The 18,825-nt window shown below is 39.3% G+C and overlaps 1 pseudogene; it reads left to right on the top strand.

Annotated features, from left to right (window-relative positions):
• The first annotated feature begins 519 nt into the window (after positions 1-519).
• On the top strand, positions 520-9,062 carry LOC114025241 (annotated as a pseudogene).
• The last annotated feature ends 9,763 nt before the right edge of the window (positions 9,063-18,825 follow it).

Genomic DNA, 18,825 nt, shown 5'->3' with positions numbered 1-18,825 from the left:
AGCAGTCTGCACCACATGTTGCCTTTGTTACTCTCACATCCTGTCTGTATCTTCACCTTACAATCACATAGTCTATTAAATGCCAATGTTTGCTGTGAGGGTGCATCCACAAAGCTTTATTGATTTTAGGTAAATAGAAGACAGTGTTGGGGATGAAAAGGTCATGAGATACACAAGTCTTCAGTAGCAGTAAGTGATCATTGCTGTTGTTCTTTCCAGCTCCATTCCTCCGTAGGACTCCCTTTCACGTCTGGTAGTCTGAGCCTACGCTAGCATTAAAGTCACCCAGATTATAAACTTGTCCTCTTTTGGCACATTGATGATATGGGTCTCCAGGTCTTCATAAAATTTTTCTTTGACCTCGTCAGGGCTCATCATGGTGGGAGCATAGGCACTAATGATGGTGGCATGACATTTTCCTGCAAGTGGCAATTGCCTTGTCGTGTCATTCACTCCTTTGGGGAGGCATATAAGCTTGTTGACTAGATTAGAGTCGATTGAAAAACCTACACCAGCTTCATGGCACTCCCCTTCACTGCGGCCACTCCAGAAAAACGTGTATCCAGCTCCAACTTCAGTGAGCTGGTCTTCATTGGCCAGCCTTGTTTCTCTCAGGGCTGCTATTTGGATGCGATACCTGCTGAGATCTCTTGCCACAAGAGCTGTGCATCTTTCAAGTCTACTGGATTTTGTGTTGTCTATAAGTGTGCACACACTCCATGTACTGATGGTGAGTGGAATCATCTTTGTAGAAGTTTTTGTACATTTTTTTGTTTTGACAGCAGGGTGGGATCTCTGCCTGCTGCGGTAATCAGGCCAAGGTTGGGTAAGCAGACAATTTTTAGGGCCCCTTTTTCTAGCCCCTTCCTCACACCAAGAGGTGAGCAGCACAGTCCTTAAAGGGCTGCTCAGATACCCACGAGGCTGCCAAATTCCACTGCTGCTTCCAGTGAGAAGATGACCCTATGACCTGGGCTGCCTCTGTGCAGGGTTGTGACTACAGCTGCTAGTGGATCCACATTTCGAGGTAGGTAAAAAGGGATAAAGTGGTATGGGTGATGTCTTTTGATTCATGCGTAAATTGGATTTAAGTGAGGCAGAGTTGCACAAAATTATCGGCCTCACTCTCTCTTCCACAGTCTAGGGGCAGGACAGAGTCAAGACAACTGGTGATGGCTTGAGATGCAGTGGATAACCTTGGCGTCTTTGGTGTCTAACCAAGCTCTCAGCATACCACATCACCTGCTTCAGCCACCTTCGTGACCATTGGAACAAACTGTTCTCATCTGCCCCTGGGGGACGTCTTCACGTGCTTGGGGTGGATACCCCCCTAACTCACCGACAGGTCTGAGACGTCTCGGTTCTCCTCAGCCTGGTTGAGCCGGTCTGCGGAAATGGTGTATTGGGGTGTGACCACTGTGCATGCTACAGCTTCTATGGGCCACAGGTGAGAGTTAGGTGGATAAGATGGAAAGCAGCCCCCACACCTGAGGTACGAGTCTTCCCAGAACATAACCAACTCCCCAGTACAAGGGTAGCGCCCAGCATGACAGATTCCCTGGGGCTATTCCTCTTTAGGGGGACTAACAGCATCATGACCCCCACCCACCAACTGCTACATAGTCTAGCCTTCAAGATGCCTTTCTGCTGTGCCCTCCATCCCTTGCCCACCACATGCACTGCGTGGCCGGAGGACCTCCTCACTGCTAGAGTTCTCAGATTGATCTGAGATCAGCAGCAGAGGCAGCTGACAAAGACAGTGCTGGCTTCAAGAGCCAGGAGCCCCTGCCCTCTTCATTTCTCCCCCACCCTCCAGCACTACCACAGGATTCCCTCCTGGTCCTCCCCTAGTCAATGTCCTATTTTTCTCTCCCTTTCTACTCGGTTATAGGTTTTCTGGGAACTGAATTTGAGTCCAGCTCTACCACTTCCTATTGGAGTAACCCTTGGAAAGTAACTTTACCACGTGCTTTGTAGAGCTAGGGGCTTGGATTTTCAAATTTTTAAATATATATATATAATTTGTTTTAATCTGCCAAAGTCTGCCTTCTTATCCTTTCCCCTACCCTGCCAATTGAGAACACAAGAGAAACAAACTCTATTACAAACATGTATAGTCAATCTAAAGAGATTTCGACATTGGCCGTGTCCAAAAATATTTTTCTCATTTTACATTCTGAGTCCTTCACTTCTATTAGGACGTGAATACAGTGGCATGTCTCATCATTAGTCCTCTGGTAATTTTTTTTTTTAGTGACACAGTTGGGGTTAAGTGACTTGCCCAGGGTCACATAGCTAGTAAGTGTCATGTGTTTGGTCTGAGGACGGATTTGAACTCAGGTCTTCCTGACTTCAGGGCCACTGATCTTTCTACTGTGCCACCTAGCTGCCCCCATTAGTCCTCTGGAATCCTGATTTGTCATTACTCTGATAAGAATTCAGCTCTTTTCAGTATTCTATCATATTTATATACCCTAACTTGTTCATCCATTCCTCAATATATGGATACCCTTTCATACTCCCATTCTTTGCCATCTCAAAAGAAGTTTGAAATATTTTTGTATATCTTTAGAGTTTGTTTTGCTTAGGACTAACACCTCTTTTAATCTTTCTTCCTTCCGCCTCTCCCGACTTCTCCTGTTTCCCTCCTATTTTCCTCTTGAATGAAACGCATTTTTGTTCTCAGCTCTCTGGGTATGTGTTCTCTCTTCATTTGACCAGTTCAGATTACAGTGAGGTTCAGGTGTCAGTCACTCCCATCTACCCCCCTCCTCTACGTTTGTCTATATTAAACAAGATTTTTTAAACACCTAATGTATGCTAGGGATTGAGGATCAAAAGAAAGGGAAAAAACAATCCCCGCTCCCAAAGAACTCGGTGAAATAAGAGAGACAACATGCAAACAACTATGTACAAACAAGATTATATATACGTGGGGCAGCTAAGTGGCACAGTGGATAGAGCAATGGCCCTGGAGTCAGGAGGACCTGAGTTCAAATCACATGATACTCACTAGCTGTGTGACCCTGAGCAAGTCACTTAACCCCAATTGCCTAAAAAAAATATATATATATATATATGGGATAAAGTGAAGATAATCACATGGAGAAGTATTAATGTAAATTAGGAAAGGCTTCCTGTAGAAGGTAAGATTTTATCTGGGACTTGAAAGAGCTAGGGAAGAGAGGAGGCAGAAACGAGGAAGGAGAAATTTGGGGCACAGAGGACAGCAGGAGAAAGTACATTGAGTTGGGAGGTGGAATAGCATGGAGGCCAGGGTCACTGGTTTGTGGAGTGTGTGAAGTGTAGGAAGGAATAAGGAGACTGGGAAGGTAGGAGGGGTCAGGTTATGAAGGGCTTTAAAAGCCTTTCCAAAAAAAGAGAATTTCTATATTTGATTCTAGGAGTAATAGAAAGCCACTGAAGTTTATTGAATCGGGGGATGATGTGGTCAGACCACGACTGTAGGAAGATCAATTTGACAGTGGAATGGAGGATGGACTGGAGTAGGGAGAGACAAGGGAGGGAGACCAAGCAGAAGGCTACTGTAATATTCCAGATATAAAGGGCAGCTAGGTGGTGCAGCGAATAGAGCAATGGCCCTGGAGTCAGGAGGACCTGAGTTCAAATCTGACCTCAGACACATAATACTCACCAGCTGTGTGACCCTGGGGCAAGTCACTTAATCCCAATTGCCTTGCCCCCCCCCAAAAAAGGAGGGGCAGTTAGGTGGTACAGGGGATAGAGCACCAGCCCTCAGGAGGACTGAGTTCAAATCTGGCCTCAGACAGTTGACATTTACTAGCTGTGTGATCCTGGGCAAGTCACTTAACCCCATTGCCAACAAAACAAAACAAAAAAATAATCCAGATGTAAGATGATGAAGGCCTGTATCAGGGAGATGGCATTGTCAGAGAAAAGGGGGTATATGCTTGAGGTATTATGAAGGTAGAATCCACAGGAGTTGGCAACAAATTGAATGTGAGGGGTGAAAGTAAGGAGTAGAGAATGAAAGGGGGAAGGAGACAGGAATAAGAACTTGTATGGTACCTACTATGCTCCAGGCACTGTGCTAAGCACTTTACAAATAGGATCTCATTTGGTAATAGGTGATATAACCTAGGGTAATACGGTGATATTGCTGGGCCACAGGGTATGCATAGATTTATATCCCTTTGGGCACCAAATTGTTCTCCAGCTTGGTTGGGTCAGTTCATAACTCCACCAACAGTGCATTAGTGTCCCAATTTTTCCACACCCCCATCAGCATTTGTCATTTTCCTATTTTTGTCATATAGGCCATTCTGATAGGTGTGATACCTCAGAGTTATTTTAATTTGCATTTCTTTAATCGGTAGTGATTTGGAGTAATTTTTTTTATTTTTATTTTTGGCAATTGGGGTTAAGTGATTTGCCCGGGGTCACGCAACTAGTAAGTGTCAAGTGTTTGGTCTGAGGCCAGATTTGAACTCAGGTCCTCCTGACTTCAGGGCTGGTGCTCTATCCATTGCGCCACCTAGAAGGCCTGATTTCAAGTATTTTTTCATGTGACTATTGATAGCTTTGATTTCTTCTTCTGAAAACTTAAGCAGGGCAGTTTCGAAAGTAACTTAATAACTTATTACCTACTTTTGAAAAGCAAGCTGTATGAGATGGACATTTATAGTTTTTATTATACAATCATATTTTTCTTTTCTCCTGTGTTTGTGGAAAATACTCATTTTGGGGGGATATGTAAAATCAGAGAATACATTTTTTAAAAAATTGTTTTCTTCCAATTTTTGTTTTTCTTTTGAATTCCTGAAAAGCTGTAATTTCATTCTTTATCCCTTCCTTTAATTATTGATTTGGTTATAGAAATACAAGCAAATAAGATAGTCCCCTGCAAGGAGGGAAAGGTGACACACAAATTGAGGCCAGAAAGCAGGGTGGTGATTCATGGCATGGTTTGGAAGTCGCTGGGTAGTCAGGTGGAGGCCTAAATCTGAAAAAGAGAAGGAGAAACTTCACCTGTAAAAGTCTTGTAAAAAAAAAAATTTGAATAATATAATTTTCTTTCTTTTCTCTTTTTAACATTTTGGTAACCCTACAGTTATATTCACTCTCCCCTCAGCTCCCTACCCCACTGAGAAAAAAAAGTGAAACATTTGCATCAAATATGCATAGTCAAGCAAAACAAATTCTCATATTGGTTATGTCAGAAAAGGCATATTACATTCTGCATCTTAAGTCCATCAGCTCTCTGTCAGAAAGTAGGTAGCATGTTCCGTCATTACTCCGTCTTTCAGTGCAGAAAGCTTTTTTCTGGTGGCAGAGAAGCTTCCTGCTTTTCTACAAGCTGGGCTGTACTGTATATTGTACTCCAGTTTTACTATTTGCTTCAGCAGAAAAAAAATGTTTTGTTTTGGTGACTCTTTCAAAGTAACCATCTCTACTTCCAGCAAGTTTGGATTTGTGGGATCTACTCTATAGGCAACTAGGTGGCTCAGTGGCTAGAGCACTGGGACTGGGGTCCGGAAGTTGTTTAGTCATTTTTTTCAGTTGTACCTAACTCTTTGTAACCCTATTTGGAGTTTTCTTAGCAGAGATACTAAAGTGGTTTGCCATTTCCTTTTCTAGCTCATTTTACAGATGACAAAACTGAAGCAAACAGGGTTAAGTGACTTAAGTGTCTGAGGTCAGATTCAAACTCAGGAAGATGAGTCTTCCTAATTCCAAGCCAGGAACTCTATCCACTGCACCACCTATCTGAAGACTTGAATTCAAAATCTAGTCTTAGATACTTCCTAACTGTGTGGTCCTGGGTAAGTCATTTAACCTCTATCTGCCTCAGCTTCCTCAACTGTAAAATGAGGACAATAATAGCACTCCTAGGGTGTTTTTGAGGATCAAATGAGATGATATGTGTAAAATGCTTAGCACAGGGCCTGGCACACACTAGACATTTAATAAATTCTTGTTTCCTTACCTTTACCCAAAGGAGTCAATTTTTTGACAAATTCTTACCCTGCCTGTGGTCCCCTCGTACTAGCTCACATTTTAATGGCAGAACCAATTAGGATTTAGTTGAATCCTGCAAAACTCTTGCCCCAAGTCTGTTCCTACTATGCCCAGAGGCAAAGGAAGGCATTAAGCTGGTTATTTATGCCTTTTCAAAATGAAGTATTATAGGGACAGCTAGGTGGCTCAGAGGATAGAGCACCAGCCCTGTATTCAGGAGGACCTGAGTTCAAATCTGCCCTCAGACACATAACACTTACTAGCTGTGTGACCCTGGGCAAGTCACTTAACGTCATTGCCTAACCCCTCCCCCCAAAAAGGAGGTATTACTATTACAACCACTACTCCTTGCAACTACACTACCTGTTAAAGAAATTTAGGATACGTATAAGTTCATCCAAGACCCAAGGGCTGTAAATTCTGTGGTTTTGCTTGTCTTCCCAATTGTTCAAAACCCAGCAAGCACATTATCTTGCATTCCTCCCAAATTTATATTATTTTATGATAGTGGATTTATGCCCAGCTTTATTTTTCATCCCCAAACACCTAAATGGTAAATACTTGCTTTCACCTAACAATGACTACTTGGATGAGGTTGTCACAAATATGGGTTCCTCTTCGCTGTTTTCATGGGTACTCCAGGAAGATCTTGATGGTACTGTGTTTCAACATGATTCTGCTATAATTCAGCTATAATTCTCCAGGTCTCCCCTTCACTGGAAGATTATAAGATTCTTTACATCCACTTCCTACCCTTGCCTCTGAGGATCACAGAACCCTTAAAACTCAGAAAGCCAAAAAACTCCAGCTTTGCCCATCTGAGATCATGACATATCCTAGAGTGAACACTTCTCTTCATCTTCTCCATCGTTTTCTCTTGGTTTGACTCTTTGCTTACAGCATCCATGAGAGACAATGCTGTCAGGAGAGGAGGCTTTGGGTCCTCCCTGTTGTGGCTGTTATGTGACTCTATGACACTGCCTTGGTCCTTTGCCTTTGTTCTTTTTCTGTTTTAGGTGAAGGAGTTGGAGACTGATCTTGTGAGTTCCAAAAAGTCAGGAAAGAGAGTGAATCTTTGGGCAGCCGTGTGTCCCAGCATCCAGTTTTGGCAACTAGCTTAGCAACAATGACTTAAGGAATAGTGACCTTTGGAAATGGCCTTCAAGATCCAGCTTAGTTGTAAATGAGACAAGGACTCATCTCACAGCAATGCCACATATGGGCTGAACTTGATGGGACGAATGCCATATAGAAACTGAACTGATTTTTCTGTGGTGGCTAAGAATTGGAAATTGAAGGGATGCCCATCATTTGGGGAATGGCTAAACAAGATGTGGTATATGATTGTAATGAAATATTATTGTGCTATAAGAAACGGCAAGTAGGATGATTTCAGAAAAACCTGGAAAGACTTACATGAACTGATGCAAAGTGAAATGAACAGAACCAGGAGAAAGTTGTACATAGTAACAGCAATATTGTTCAATGAATTGTGAATAACTTAGTTATTCTCAGCAATACAATGATCCAAGACAATCCCAAAGGAGTAATGATGAAGCATACTATCCAGAAAAAGAACTGATATTGTTTGAATACAGACTGAAGCACACTATTTTTCACTTTCTTTCATTCTTTTTCTTTTATTTGAGTCTTCTTGTACAAAATGAGTAATATGGAAATGTTTTATGTGACTGCACATATCTGATTGCTTACTCAGGGAGGGGAAAGGGGAAGGAGGGAGGGAGGGATAGAATTTGGAACTCAAAACTTTAAAAAAGTGTTTTAACAGGTATTTAAGGGGAAAAGTGTGTGTGTGTGTGTGTGTGTGTGCGTGTGTGTGTATGTGGGTATAAAAAGAAACTGAACTGAGTCTAAGCCCACTATTCTGAGAGATGGAATTGGGACATCCCAAATACACACAAATGTGTGCACTTTTGTTTTTATATGTCTTTGAAGTAGTTAAATAGAACTAGGGTACTAGTCAGGGGCATCTAATAATGGTGGGAATAGTAATAATATGGTAGGAATGGGAATAATAATGGTAGGAAATCAGTGGGAACTCAAGCCGATATCATTAGGGAAGAGACATACTCATAAGGTGCCTCATAGGCACCTTAGAATTCTAAGAGGGCAATGTAGTTAGCCTTGCTTTGGGGGTGATGTGCCAGAAGTACTGGAGACACTCAATTATTAAGGCCCTGCAAGAACTAATTCTATGCACCATCACCCCTACCCCCATCCCCATAGGCTCTACCTTACTTCTGGGAGAGTGGAGTGACTTTTACTATCATTAATCAGATATTGGCTAGAACCACAGCTTTAGGACTAACTGATTATGGCAAAGCTTTTTACTTTGTACTGCCAGGAGAAGAAAGGATTTGCTCAGCTGGTGGGCTTGGGGCAGGGGCTGGGGCCTGGCTGAGGGGGGAACCCTCCTGACCATCTGTCTCTTCTCCTTCAGCAACTGGAGCTGATCATGCCATTCTAATTCTGCTTCAACTCTGAGCTGATCTTCCAGTATTTCCAGGCATTTAAGATTAATCACCAAGTTCTTAAGTCTTTGGACCAGTTTTTTATTTAATATTGTTTTTTGTATCATTACTGCCGAATACTCAAAGAAGGCCCTTTCCAAGGCTGGACAGTAGACATTTTGTTTCTGTTTCTTTTAGAGGGGACTCTTGGTAGACTCCTTTTGGTTTGTTTGTTAGCTTAGTTTTCTTGGATCAGGCCTTTATTTGTCTACATATGGAGCCAAAGAAATCCGTATGTTCAAGTAAACATTTTTGGCATTTTCAACTTCCAGGCCTTTTTTCTGCCTTGGGTACTCATGGGCTTTTCCCTATTACTGGGCAATGTGATCATTTTGGACCTCTTGGGAATTGTATTTGGCCACGTATTTTTTTCTTGGAAGATATATTTCCCACTCGGGAGCAAGAATTCTGAACATATTTTGAAGGCAATTTTTAATACACTGGATGATGATCCCAATTATATACAACCCCTTACCTGAAAAGTGACCAGAAGGCTTTACATGGGGCAAAGGCCAGTGCTTCAGAGGTTAGGAGAGCAGTGTTGAGTGCACAATCCACCTTGGAAGAGAGAATTTCAATAAGATATCCTCTGGGAAACTTTAAAAAAAAAATTAGTGCTCTATCCTCTTAGGGACAGCCAGGTGGTGCAGTGTATAGAGCACCGGCCCTGGAGTCAGGAGGACCTGAGTACAAATCTGATCTCAGATATATAACACTCATTTAACTGTGTGACTCTGGGCAAGTCAATTAACCCCAATTGCCTCACCAAAAAAAAAAAAAAATAGCATTCTATTCACTGGGATACATTTACTCTTTGTTTCGGAAGTACAGATGCACTTGACAGCTTTCCAGTTTTAAAATTCAGATGTACTTTATGCAATGTTACACTGCTTAATCTAGGAGACCTCTCCAGCAGTTTGCCCATGTTTCTTCACTTGACCATTATTTATACTGGTACTAAAAGTGCAATCTATTGAGAACCCAAAAAAAACCGGAAGAGACATTTGCTGCCTGCTCTGTAACAAGTACATACTTACTTGTTTGATAAAGTATAAGGAGGAACTTTTACTCATGTTCTTTGATAGAAGAGCCCAATGTACATGGGAGTTTCAGAGAGGACAAAACAACACTGAATTCTTTCTCTTTCAATGGGGGGAAAAAAAAGAAAAGAAAAAGAAAGGATTTGCCTTGGATGTCCTCACCTAGACCCTAAAGAAATGTCTTTCCTGTAGGCTATTTCTTTTTCTTTTTTTTTTTCAAAGTCATTCTTTTTTTTTCAGTTTTTTCTTTTTTTCAAAGTCATTCTTTTTTTTCTTTTTTAAAAGTCATTCTTTTTTTTCTTTTTTAAAAGTCATTCTTTTTTTCTTTTTCTTTTTTTCAGTCATTCTTTTTTTCTTTTTCTTTTTTTCAGTCATTCTTTTTTTTTCTTTTTCTTTTTCTTTCTTTTTTTTTTTTCAACGTGTAGGCTATTTCTATGGCAGCTAGATGGTGCAGTGGATAGAGCCCTGGGCCTGGCATCAGGAAGACTCATCTTCCTGAGTTCAAATCTGGCCTCAGACACTTACTAGCTGTGTGACCCTATGAAAGTCACTTCACCCTATTTGCCACAGCTTCCTCATCTGTAAAATGAGCTGGAGAAGAAAATGGCAAACCACTCCCAGTATCTTTGCCAAGAAAACCTCAGATGAGATCAGGAAGAGGAAGAGTGGGACATGACTGAAAAAGGACTGAATAACAGTGGCCTGTTACAGCATAGCTGGCTACAGCACTTCATTCTTTCTTCTAGGTATCTGTGGCCAGTGCTTCTCTTGTTAATGATTTCATCTTTGATTTAGTAAACTAAAAGAGTTTACTTGTCCTATTACTGTTAAGTTTAGAATATCAATAGGATTGTCCTTGCAATGGCAGGGAATATTGGGAGGACATTCTTGGTGCCTTTTGGTATAGGGATGTAAAGGAATTTTACCTTTATTTTAAAGGAAATCACCTATGGTACAGGGACCCTAATGAAAGTTTTGGTGTGACCCATGTTGAAAATTTTGTCTGGATCTCTAGCTGGATTCCCTATGTGTTTCAGGGATCCCTGGAGAAAATTTGTGTTGCCCTATGTTGTTGTAAGGATTCAGAAGAATTTTATAGATGAATTTAAACCTATTCTGTGAGTAGCGAGTCTAGAACAAAGAGTAGGGGACCTTAGAGAAAGAAGGGAAAGGTTGACCCCTTCCCACCCTCCCACTCCAGGACTCAGAGCCCAAGGGTGAGGGACTGACTTTCACTAGGGAATAGTCCCATGTACTTTGGAATCTCCTTAAAGACTAAGCTTTGTGGAGAAGGAAACAAAAAACCATTCCAGTATCTTTGCCAAGAAAACCCCAAATGACCAAAAAATTATTTTATAGAGCTAGAAAAAATAATAACAAGATTCATGTGGAATAACAAAAGGTCCAGAATATCAAGGGAACTAGTGAGAAGAAATGGAGGGGAAGGTGGCCTTGCTGTTCTAGATCTTAAACTGTATTACAAAGTCGCAATCATCAAAACTACTTGGTACTGGCTAAGAAATAGAGTGGTGGATCAGTGGAATAAGTTAGGTATGCAAGACACAATAGTCAATGACTATAGTAATCTACTATTTGATAAACCCAAAGACCCTAGCTTCTAGGATAAGAACTCACTAATTGACAAAAACTGCTGGGAAAACTGGAAAAGAATATGGCAGAAACTAGGCATAGACCAAAATCTCACACCATATACCAAAATAAAATGAAAATGAGTTCATGATTTAGATATAAAGGCTGATAAGAACAGAAGAATTCATGACCAAAGAGGAGATAGAGAACATTATGAAGTGCAAAATAGATAATTTTGATTATATTAAATTGAAAGGTTTTTGCACAAACAAAGCCAATGCAACCAAGATTAGGAGGGAGGCAGAAAACTGGGAAAGAATTTTTACAACTGGTGTTTCTGATAAGGGCCTCATTTCTAAAATATATAAAAAACTAAGTCAAATTTATAAGAATACAAGTCATTCCCCAACTGAGAAATGGTCAAAGGATATGAACAGGCAGTTTTCAGATGAAGAAATTAAAGCCATCTATAGTTATATGAAAAAATGCTCTAAATCACTGTTGATTAGAGAAATGCAAATCAAAACAACTCTGAGGTACCACATCATACCTATCAGATTGGCCAAGATGACAAAACAAGAAAATGATAAATGTTGGAGAAGATGTGGGAAAATTGGAACACTAATGCATTGTTGGTGGAGTTGTGAAATGATCCAACCATTTTGGAGAGCAATTTGGAACTATGCCCAAAGGGCTATAAAATTGTGCATACCCTTTGACCCAGCAATAGCACTTCTAGGGCTATATCCCAAAGAGATCATACAAATGGGAAAAGGAACCACAAGTACAAAAATTTTTGTGGCGGCAAAGAATTGGAAATTGAGAGGATGCCCATCAATTGGGGAATGGCTGAACAAATTGTGGTATATGAATGCAATGGAATACTATTGTGCTATAAAAAATGATGAACAGGCTGACTTCAAAAAAACCTGGAAAGACTTGTATGGTCTGATGCTGAGTGAAATGAGCACTACCTGGAGAACATTGTACAGAATAACAGCCACGTTGTGTGATGACTAATATTGATAAACTTAACCCTTCCTGGCAATAGAAGGATCTACGTCATCTCCAGAGGCCTTGTGATAGAAAATGCTATCCACACCCAAAGAAAGAACTATGGAAGTCAAATTGTTAGTTTTTTTCTCTTCTGTTGAGTTTCGTTTCCTCTTTCTGATGGTTCCTCTTATTGGTTTTAATTTCTATTTATAACGTCACTAATGTGAAAATATGTTTACTATGAATGTAAATGTATAGCCTATATCAGATTATGTGCCGTCTTGGGGAGGGTGATGGGGAGGAAGGGGGAGAAAAATTATAAACTCAAAAGCATATGGAAGTGATTATTGATAAATCAAAATAAATTAATAAAAAAAGAAAAGAAAAAAATTCAAAGCAAATTCTGAAGCATTACAAGGATCAAACATGACCCCAATGAAGAGACACAAGAGAAAAAGTCATTTTTTCCTAGAGGTGGGAGGTCCATAGGTATTACATCATTGCCCATGTTTTCTGACTTTTTCAATGAACTGATCAGTTGTATTGATTTTTTTCTCTTCTTTTTATCTTTTTTTTGTCTTTAAAGAAATATTTTTTTTTAATATAAAATGACTCTCTGGGAGGAGGAGGTATTTAAACATTTTAAAAATAATTTGTAACCAAGACAAGGTCAAAATGGGTATATGATTTAGACATAAACGGTGATACCATAAGCAGATTAGGAGAACAAAGAGTAGTTTACCTGTCAGATCTATGGAGAGAAGAATTTCTGACCAAACAAGAGATAGAGAACATTAGGAAATACAGAATGGAAAATTTTGATTACATTAAATTAAAAAGTTTTTGCACAAACAAAAACAATGCAAGCAAGATTAGAAAGAAGGCAGAAAGGTAGGAAACAATTTTTACAGCAAGTGTCTTTGATAAAGGCCTCATTTCTCAAATATATGGAAAACTGAGTCAAATTTATAAAAATCCAAGTCATCCCCCAATTGATAAATGGTCAAAGGATATGAACAAGCAGTTTTCAGATGAAGAAATCAAAGCTATTTATAATCATATGACAAATGCTCTAAGTCACTATTGATTTGAGAAATGCAAATTAAACCAACTCTGAGGTGCTACTTCATACCTATCAGATTGCTAATATGACAGAAAAGAAAAGATGATAAATGTTGGAGATGATGGGGGAAATTGGGACACTAATGCATTGTTAGTAGAGTTGTGAACTGATCCAACCATTCTGGAGAGCAGTTTGGAACTATGCCCAAAAGGCAATCAAACTGGCATACCCCTTGATCCAGCAATACTATTACTAGGTTTGTATTCCAAAGAAATCATAAAAAAGGGAAAAGGACCCAGATGTTACAAAAATATTTATAGCAGTTCTTTTTGTAGTGGGAAAGAATTGAAAATTGAGGAGTTGCCAATCAATTGGGAAATCAGTAAACAAGTTATGGTATGTGAATGTAATGGAATACTACTGTGCTATAAGAAATGGTGAGCAGGCAGATTTAAGAAAAACCCGGAAAGACTTATGTGAACCAATACTGAGTGAAGCAGAACCAGGAGAACACTATACACAAACATTGTAACAGCAACATTGTGAGATGACCAACTTTGATAGACTTGGCCCTTCTCAGCAATACAATGGTCCAAGACAATTCCAAAAGACCCATGATGAGCTAATGGAGTCTGAATGCAGTTTGAAGCATACTATTTTCACTTTGTTTGTTTGTTTTCTTTTGTGTGTGTGTTTTTTCTTTTGTTCTGCTTCTTCTTTCACATGTTAAATACATTTGAACATATTAAATATATTTAACATGATTGCACATGGATAACCTATATTGGATTGTTTGCTGTCTTGGGGAGGGGGAGGGGAGGGAGGAAGAAAAATTTGGAACTCAAAATCTTATAAAAAATGAATGTTGAAAAAATAAAATACTATTCACACACACAAAAATAACTTGTATTAGATGTCTGAGGGCATGAGGGGACTGTCAGTTTGGACATTTCTCTAGGCAGAAGAAATGTTTAGATTAGAATAATTTTCATGAATAGAATGTTTCTGACCAGCTTCTGCTCAAAAGTAGAATCACAGTATTCTTTCTTTGAAAAATATAATTCAATAAACATTTGTTGAGTACCTACAGTGTGCAAGACACTCCACCAGACACTACAGATACAAAGATGAAAATCAAAATCATACCTCCTCTTAAGGAACATACATTTTGTTGAGGGTAGGGGAGGTAAGGGGTGAGTTTGATACAACATGTACACAACTAATTTAATGGAAATTTTTTTTGTTTTTTCACTGGCCCTGTGATTTTTCTCTTATAGGAAGCTCCCAGAGAGTGACTTTCTTTGTCAATATAGATCATCACCTTCTCTGTAACATAAAGCCTTAGAGAATTGTCTAGGAGTACTGAAAGTTTAAGTGACTTGCCCTAGATCACAAAATCAGTATATTTCAAAAGCAAGGCTTGAACCTAAGGATTCTTGACTTTAAGGTCAGCTGTTTAGCCACTGTATCATCCTCTTGAAAAATGAATTCTATACAGAGGAATACAAAATAATTTTAGGAGTAAGGCAATGTAAAGGAGGTAGAGTGATGGAGAAAGTCTCCTGAGCTACACTTTGAAGGAAGCTACAGATCATCTGGGTCTGAGGTGACAAAGGAATGTACTTCATACATGAGAACCCACTTGTACAAAAGTGGGAGACATGTGGAGTGTCATGTATGGGGAATAGATGACGGGGTTAGTTTGATTATAACAGAATGCATGAGGGGTAATAACATGAAATCGTACTAGAAAGGGAGGAGGGTGCCATACTGTGGCCAACATGAGAAGTTTGTATTTTATCTTAATGGCCATTAGGATCAATTAAAGATTTTTTAGTCGGGTGTGAGATGAATGAAAAACTAAACAGTTTCTGGGTAATTAATAATCAATTTATTAATTAGGCTAGCTGATAATCAAATTGATGGTCAGTGGTTTCTCTTGGTAATCAAAGACACCTAATGAAGACACTGAATGCCTTAAATATTTTTAGAAAAGGAGGTTCCCCTAACAGGTGAAAATGAACCCTGATTGGTGAACAATTAATTAGGAAGTCGGCAAATTTTACGAGGTAGGGTAAAAGTCTTCAGCTCTTTCTGCTGATGCTTGATCATGAGATTCTGTCACCTCCAGCAATCTGGACAAAGGAATCTATGGTTTTCTCCTTCATGAACTGGTTTACCCTAAACTCCAAAAGAAGGTTGCAATGGCATGGGCTTAATGCTTTGAGGCTGGAATTTACCTAGATTAGATTCTGTTTACACTCTAAATAGAAGATCTCTTAGTTGGACAGGGTCCGGTTCCAAGATCACAGACCTTGTGGTGGGAGGATGTTCCCTGGAGGAATTGAGCAATCTTATCAACCTTGTCCTTCAAAGACCAGCTGACTGATCTACAGGGGCTGGTCCCTGAATAGGGAACTAAAGAGAAAAACCTTAATCCTAATTTAATAATTGATTATTAATGTAATTAATAAATTAATATAAGGAAAAATAATTTCTTTCACGTGGTAACAACATCACATCTGTGTTTAGGTTTGTAATTAGGTAGTTATTTGGGGGATGCATTGGAAAGGGGAGAGACTAGAGTTGGAGAGATCAATTAAAAAGCTATCTTAATAACTCAGACCAAGAGGTGATGAGGGCCTGACCTAGAATAGGTTATGTTGGTGGAGAGAATGGGAGGAGAGAAATGCTGTAGAGGCAAGATTTGTAAGACTTAGCAAATAATTGGATATGGGGGTTGAACAAGGAAAAGTGAAGGAGGATTCCATGATTGTCAGACTGAGTTGCTGGAAGGATAATGGTGCCATCAACAGAAATAGGGTAGTCTGGAGAATGCAAATGCTGTAGGAAAATGACCATTGTTCAAAGTTTGGGTATGAGTTAGCAAAAGTTTCACTGATAATACAAACATAACAAAAACCAAAGTATTCTATGGATTAGAGTGGTCGATTGAAAGGATTGAATGACTATTCCTTTATCATCCAAGTAAGTTTTCCCCACAATCTTGATTAACCAGAATGTAAAGAGTGTCAAAGAAAGAAGGTCTGTTATCTAGATCATGGGCTATTGGTCTGGCCTTGGAAAGGGCAGTTTATTGTGTTCAAGGAGCAATCATGTTGGCCTCAAGGGTTCAAACTTTCCTCTATAAATCAGCCTTGCAAAAAAAATGGGATTAAGGGGAAAAGTCCTTTGTAGATGTGCCTACTCTTCTAACACTGAAATGGTGGCTAGTCCTGACTCAAGGCCCAGCACTCTACCCACTGTTCCCTCTGTATCACCTAGCTACCTGCCAAATAGTTAACAAAAGGAGGTTTATTTACAACTAAAGGTCACAAACAGGGTTGGGAAGTGGAAAAAGGAGAACAAAAAAATAAACAAATTACATTTATATTTTTGTTGTTCAGTTGTATCTGACTCTTCATCATTCCATTTGGTGCTTTCTTAGCAAATATACTGGAGTTTCCTATTTCCTTCTCCAGCTCATTTTATAGATGAGGAAACTGAAACAAGCAGGCTTAAGTGACATGCCCAGGGTCACACAGCTAGTAAGTGTCTGAGGCTGGATTTGAACTTAAGAAGATGGGTCTTCGTGACTCCAGACCTGGCGTTCTATCCACTGTGCTAACTGCATTTATGTACTTTGTGACAAAACAAGACAGTCTAACTGTTGATTCAGAAATGAATTACCACATTGGTAATCAGTTGTTTCTTGAAACAATTTCTTTTTTTTTGTGGATTTAATGTTCAGTGTTCCCCACATTCTGTATTTCTGTTATTGGAAATTATATATAGGCATGTAATCTACTAAGCTTCTTTTCACTACCTTTCCTAGGCTATTAGAGACAGGACTGGTGTCTGTTAGCTCAGATGTGATGTTTGGATTAAATGAGATACTCATACGTCATTGAACAATTAACAAAAAGATATTGATCCCTAACACGACAAGGATATCATAGAACTTAGCTTGGCTGACATGGTCCTAATCATCTCCATAGGGAAATATATATGGTCAGCGAGGAAGAATGTGGTATCTTGGGAAATCCACCAGAGTGGATGGGTATTTGTGCCTTGTGAGTGGGCCTTTTTATTTATATCCTTAGGTGACCAGAAAGTCACTCAGTAAAGCCAAAGGATGTCTGGGAGTTGTGTCAAGGGAGGCACAACTCAAACTTTGCCTCATTCCTTGGCCAATTAAGTGCTGGCTTTGTCACCTTTTAAGGAATATCTAGTCTAACCCATGTGGAGGATGGGGGAAGGGAAACCCTAGGAGATTGTGGTCTATAGTCAATAAACATTAAGCACCTGCCATTCGCCCACCACTGTGCTAAGCAGTGGGGATACAAATACAAAAATGAAAAATATAGTCCCTGACCTCAAGGACTTTACAATCTAATGGGGGTAGACAAACCATAAAAAGAAGCTGAAAAAAGGGAGAGGTATTGGGTATGTGGTATGATGTTCTCTGGAAGAGCTATTCAATTAATGTAAGGGATAATTAGATCCTAGATTTGGAGCTAGAGTGGACTTTAGAGGTCATCCAGATGTGGAAACTAAAGGTCAGAGAATGACCTGCCTCAGATCAAGCAGCTGGTAAGGGGCAGAGCGGGAATGGAAAGGAACAGAAAAAACTGAGCCCCAGAGGGAAGTGACTTGTTGAATTTTTTTGAGAGAAATTAGGAAAGTTCCCAGTAAAAAGGTGTTACCAAATAACACAGTTAATGCTAGTAATAGCAATAAGACAAAGGCATAAAGACAGTTGAAGAAGAGATGAAACTATCTTTAGTTTGTGATGACATGATGATTTCCTCGAAATTATTATCTTAACCTGCATGGACTGATGCTGCTTGAAGTGAGCAGAACCAGGAGAACTGTTAACTGTATAACAGCCACATTATGCAACGACTAACGTTGACAGACTTAGTCCTTCTCAGCAATGCAAGAATATAAGACATCTCCAAAGGTCTCATGATGGAAAATGTTATCCACATCCAAAGAAAGAATGCATCTCGAGGCACATTATTTTCTACTTTTTTTCTTCTGTTTTGTTTTGTTTTCTCTTTCTTGTGGTTCCTCCTATTGATTTTAATTCTTTCTTACATCACTAATGTGAAAATATGTTTAATAGGAATGTATATGTATAGCTTATATCAGATTGCAGGCCATCTTGGGGAGGGAAGCAGGGAGGGAGGGGTACAAAAATTTATGACTCAAAAACTTATGGAAGTGATTGTTGATAAATCAAAATAAATTAATAAAAAAATCCTAAGGGTTATTTAAAAAAAGAAATTTTTATCTTAAAATTATTCCTAATAAAGATATCAATAGCTTCAGCAAAGTTGCAGACCACAAAATAAATCCACAAAATCAACAGCATTTCCATATACAGTTTTGCCTTCCACACCTCAACTTTACCCATCTCTATTTCAATATGTTGCCAGTAGGCATAAGAAATTTAATGGCAGTTTTTTGAGTTTTGAGGAAGTTGCAGGCAACCCACAAATGCCAGCAGACAATAAAGAAAAAGTTTAGAAACTCAGAAATGCATAAAATACACGTATAGTATTATATAATATCGATATATTTTCTTTTAATACCATAATAA

The sequence above is a fragment of the Vombatus ursinus genome, unplaced genomic scaffold, assembly GCF_900497805.2.
Source record: "Vombatus ursinus unplaced genomic scaffold, bare-nosed wombat genome assembly UNPS02014830.1, whole genome shotgun sequence".
Classification (NCBI taxonomy): Eukaryota; Metazoa; Chordata; class Mammalia; order Diprotodontia; family Vombatidae; genus Vombatus; species Vombatus ursinus.
The sequence above is the reverse complement of the archived record's forward strand: the minus strand, read 5'-3'. Positions and strand labels throughout refer to the sequence as shown.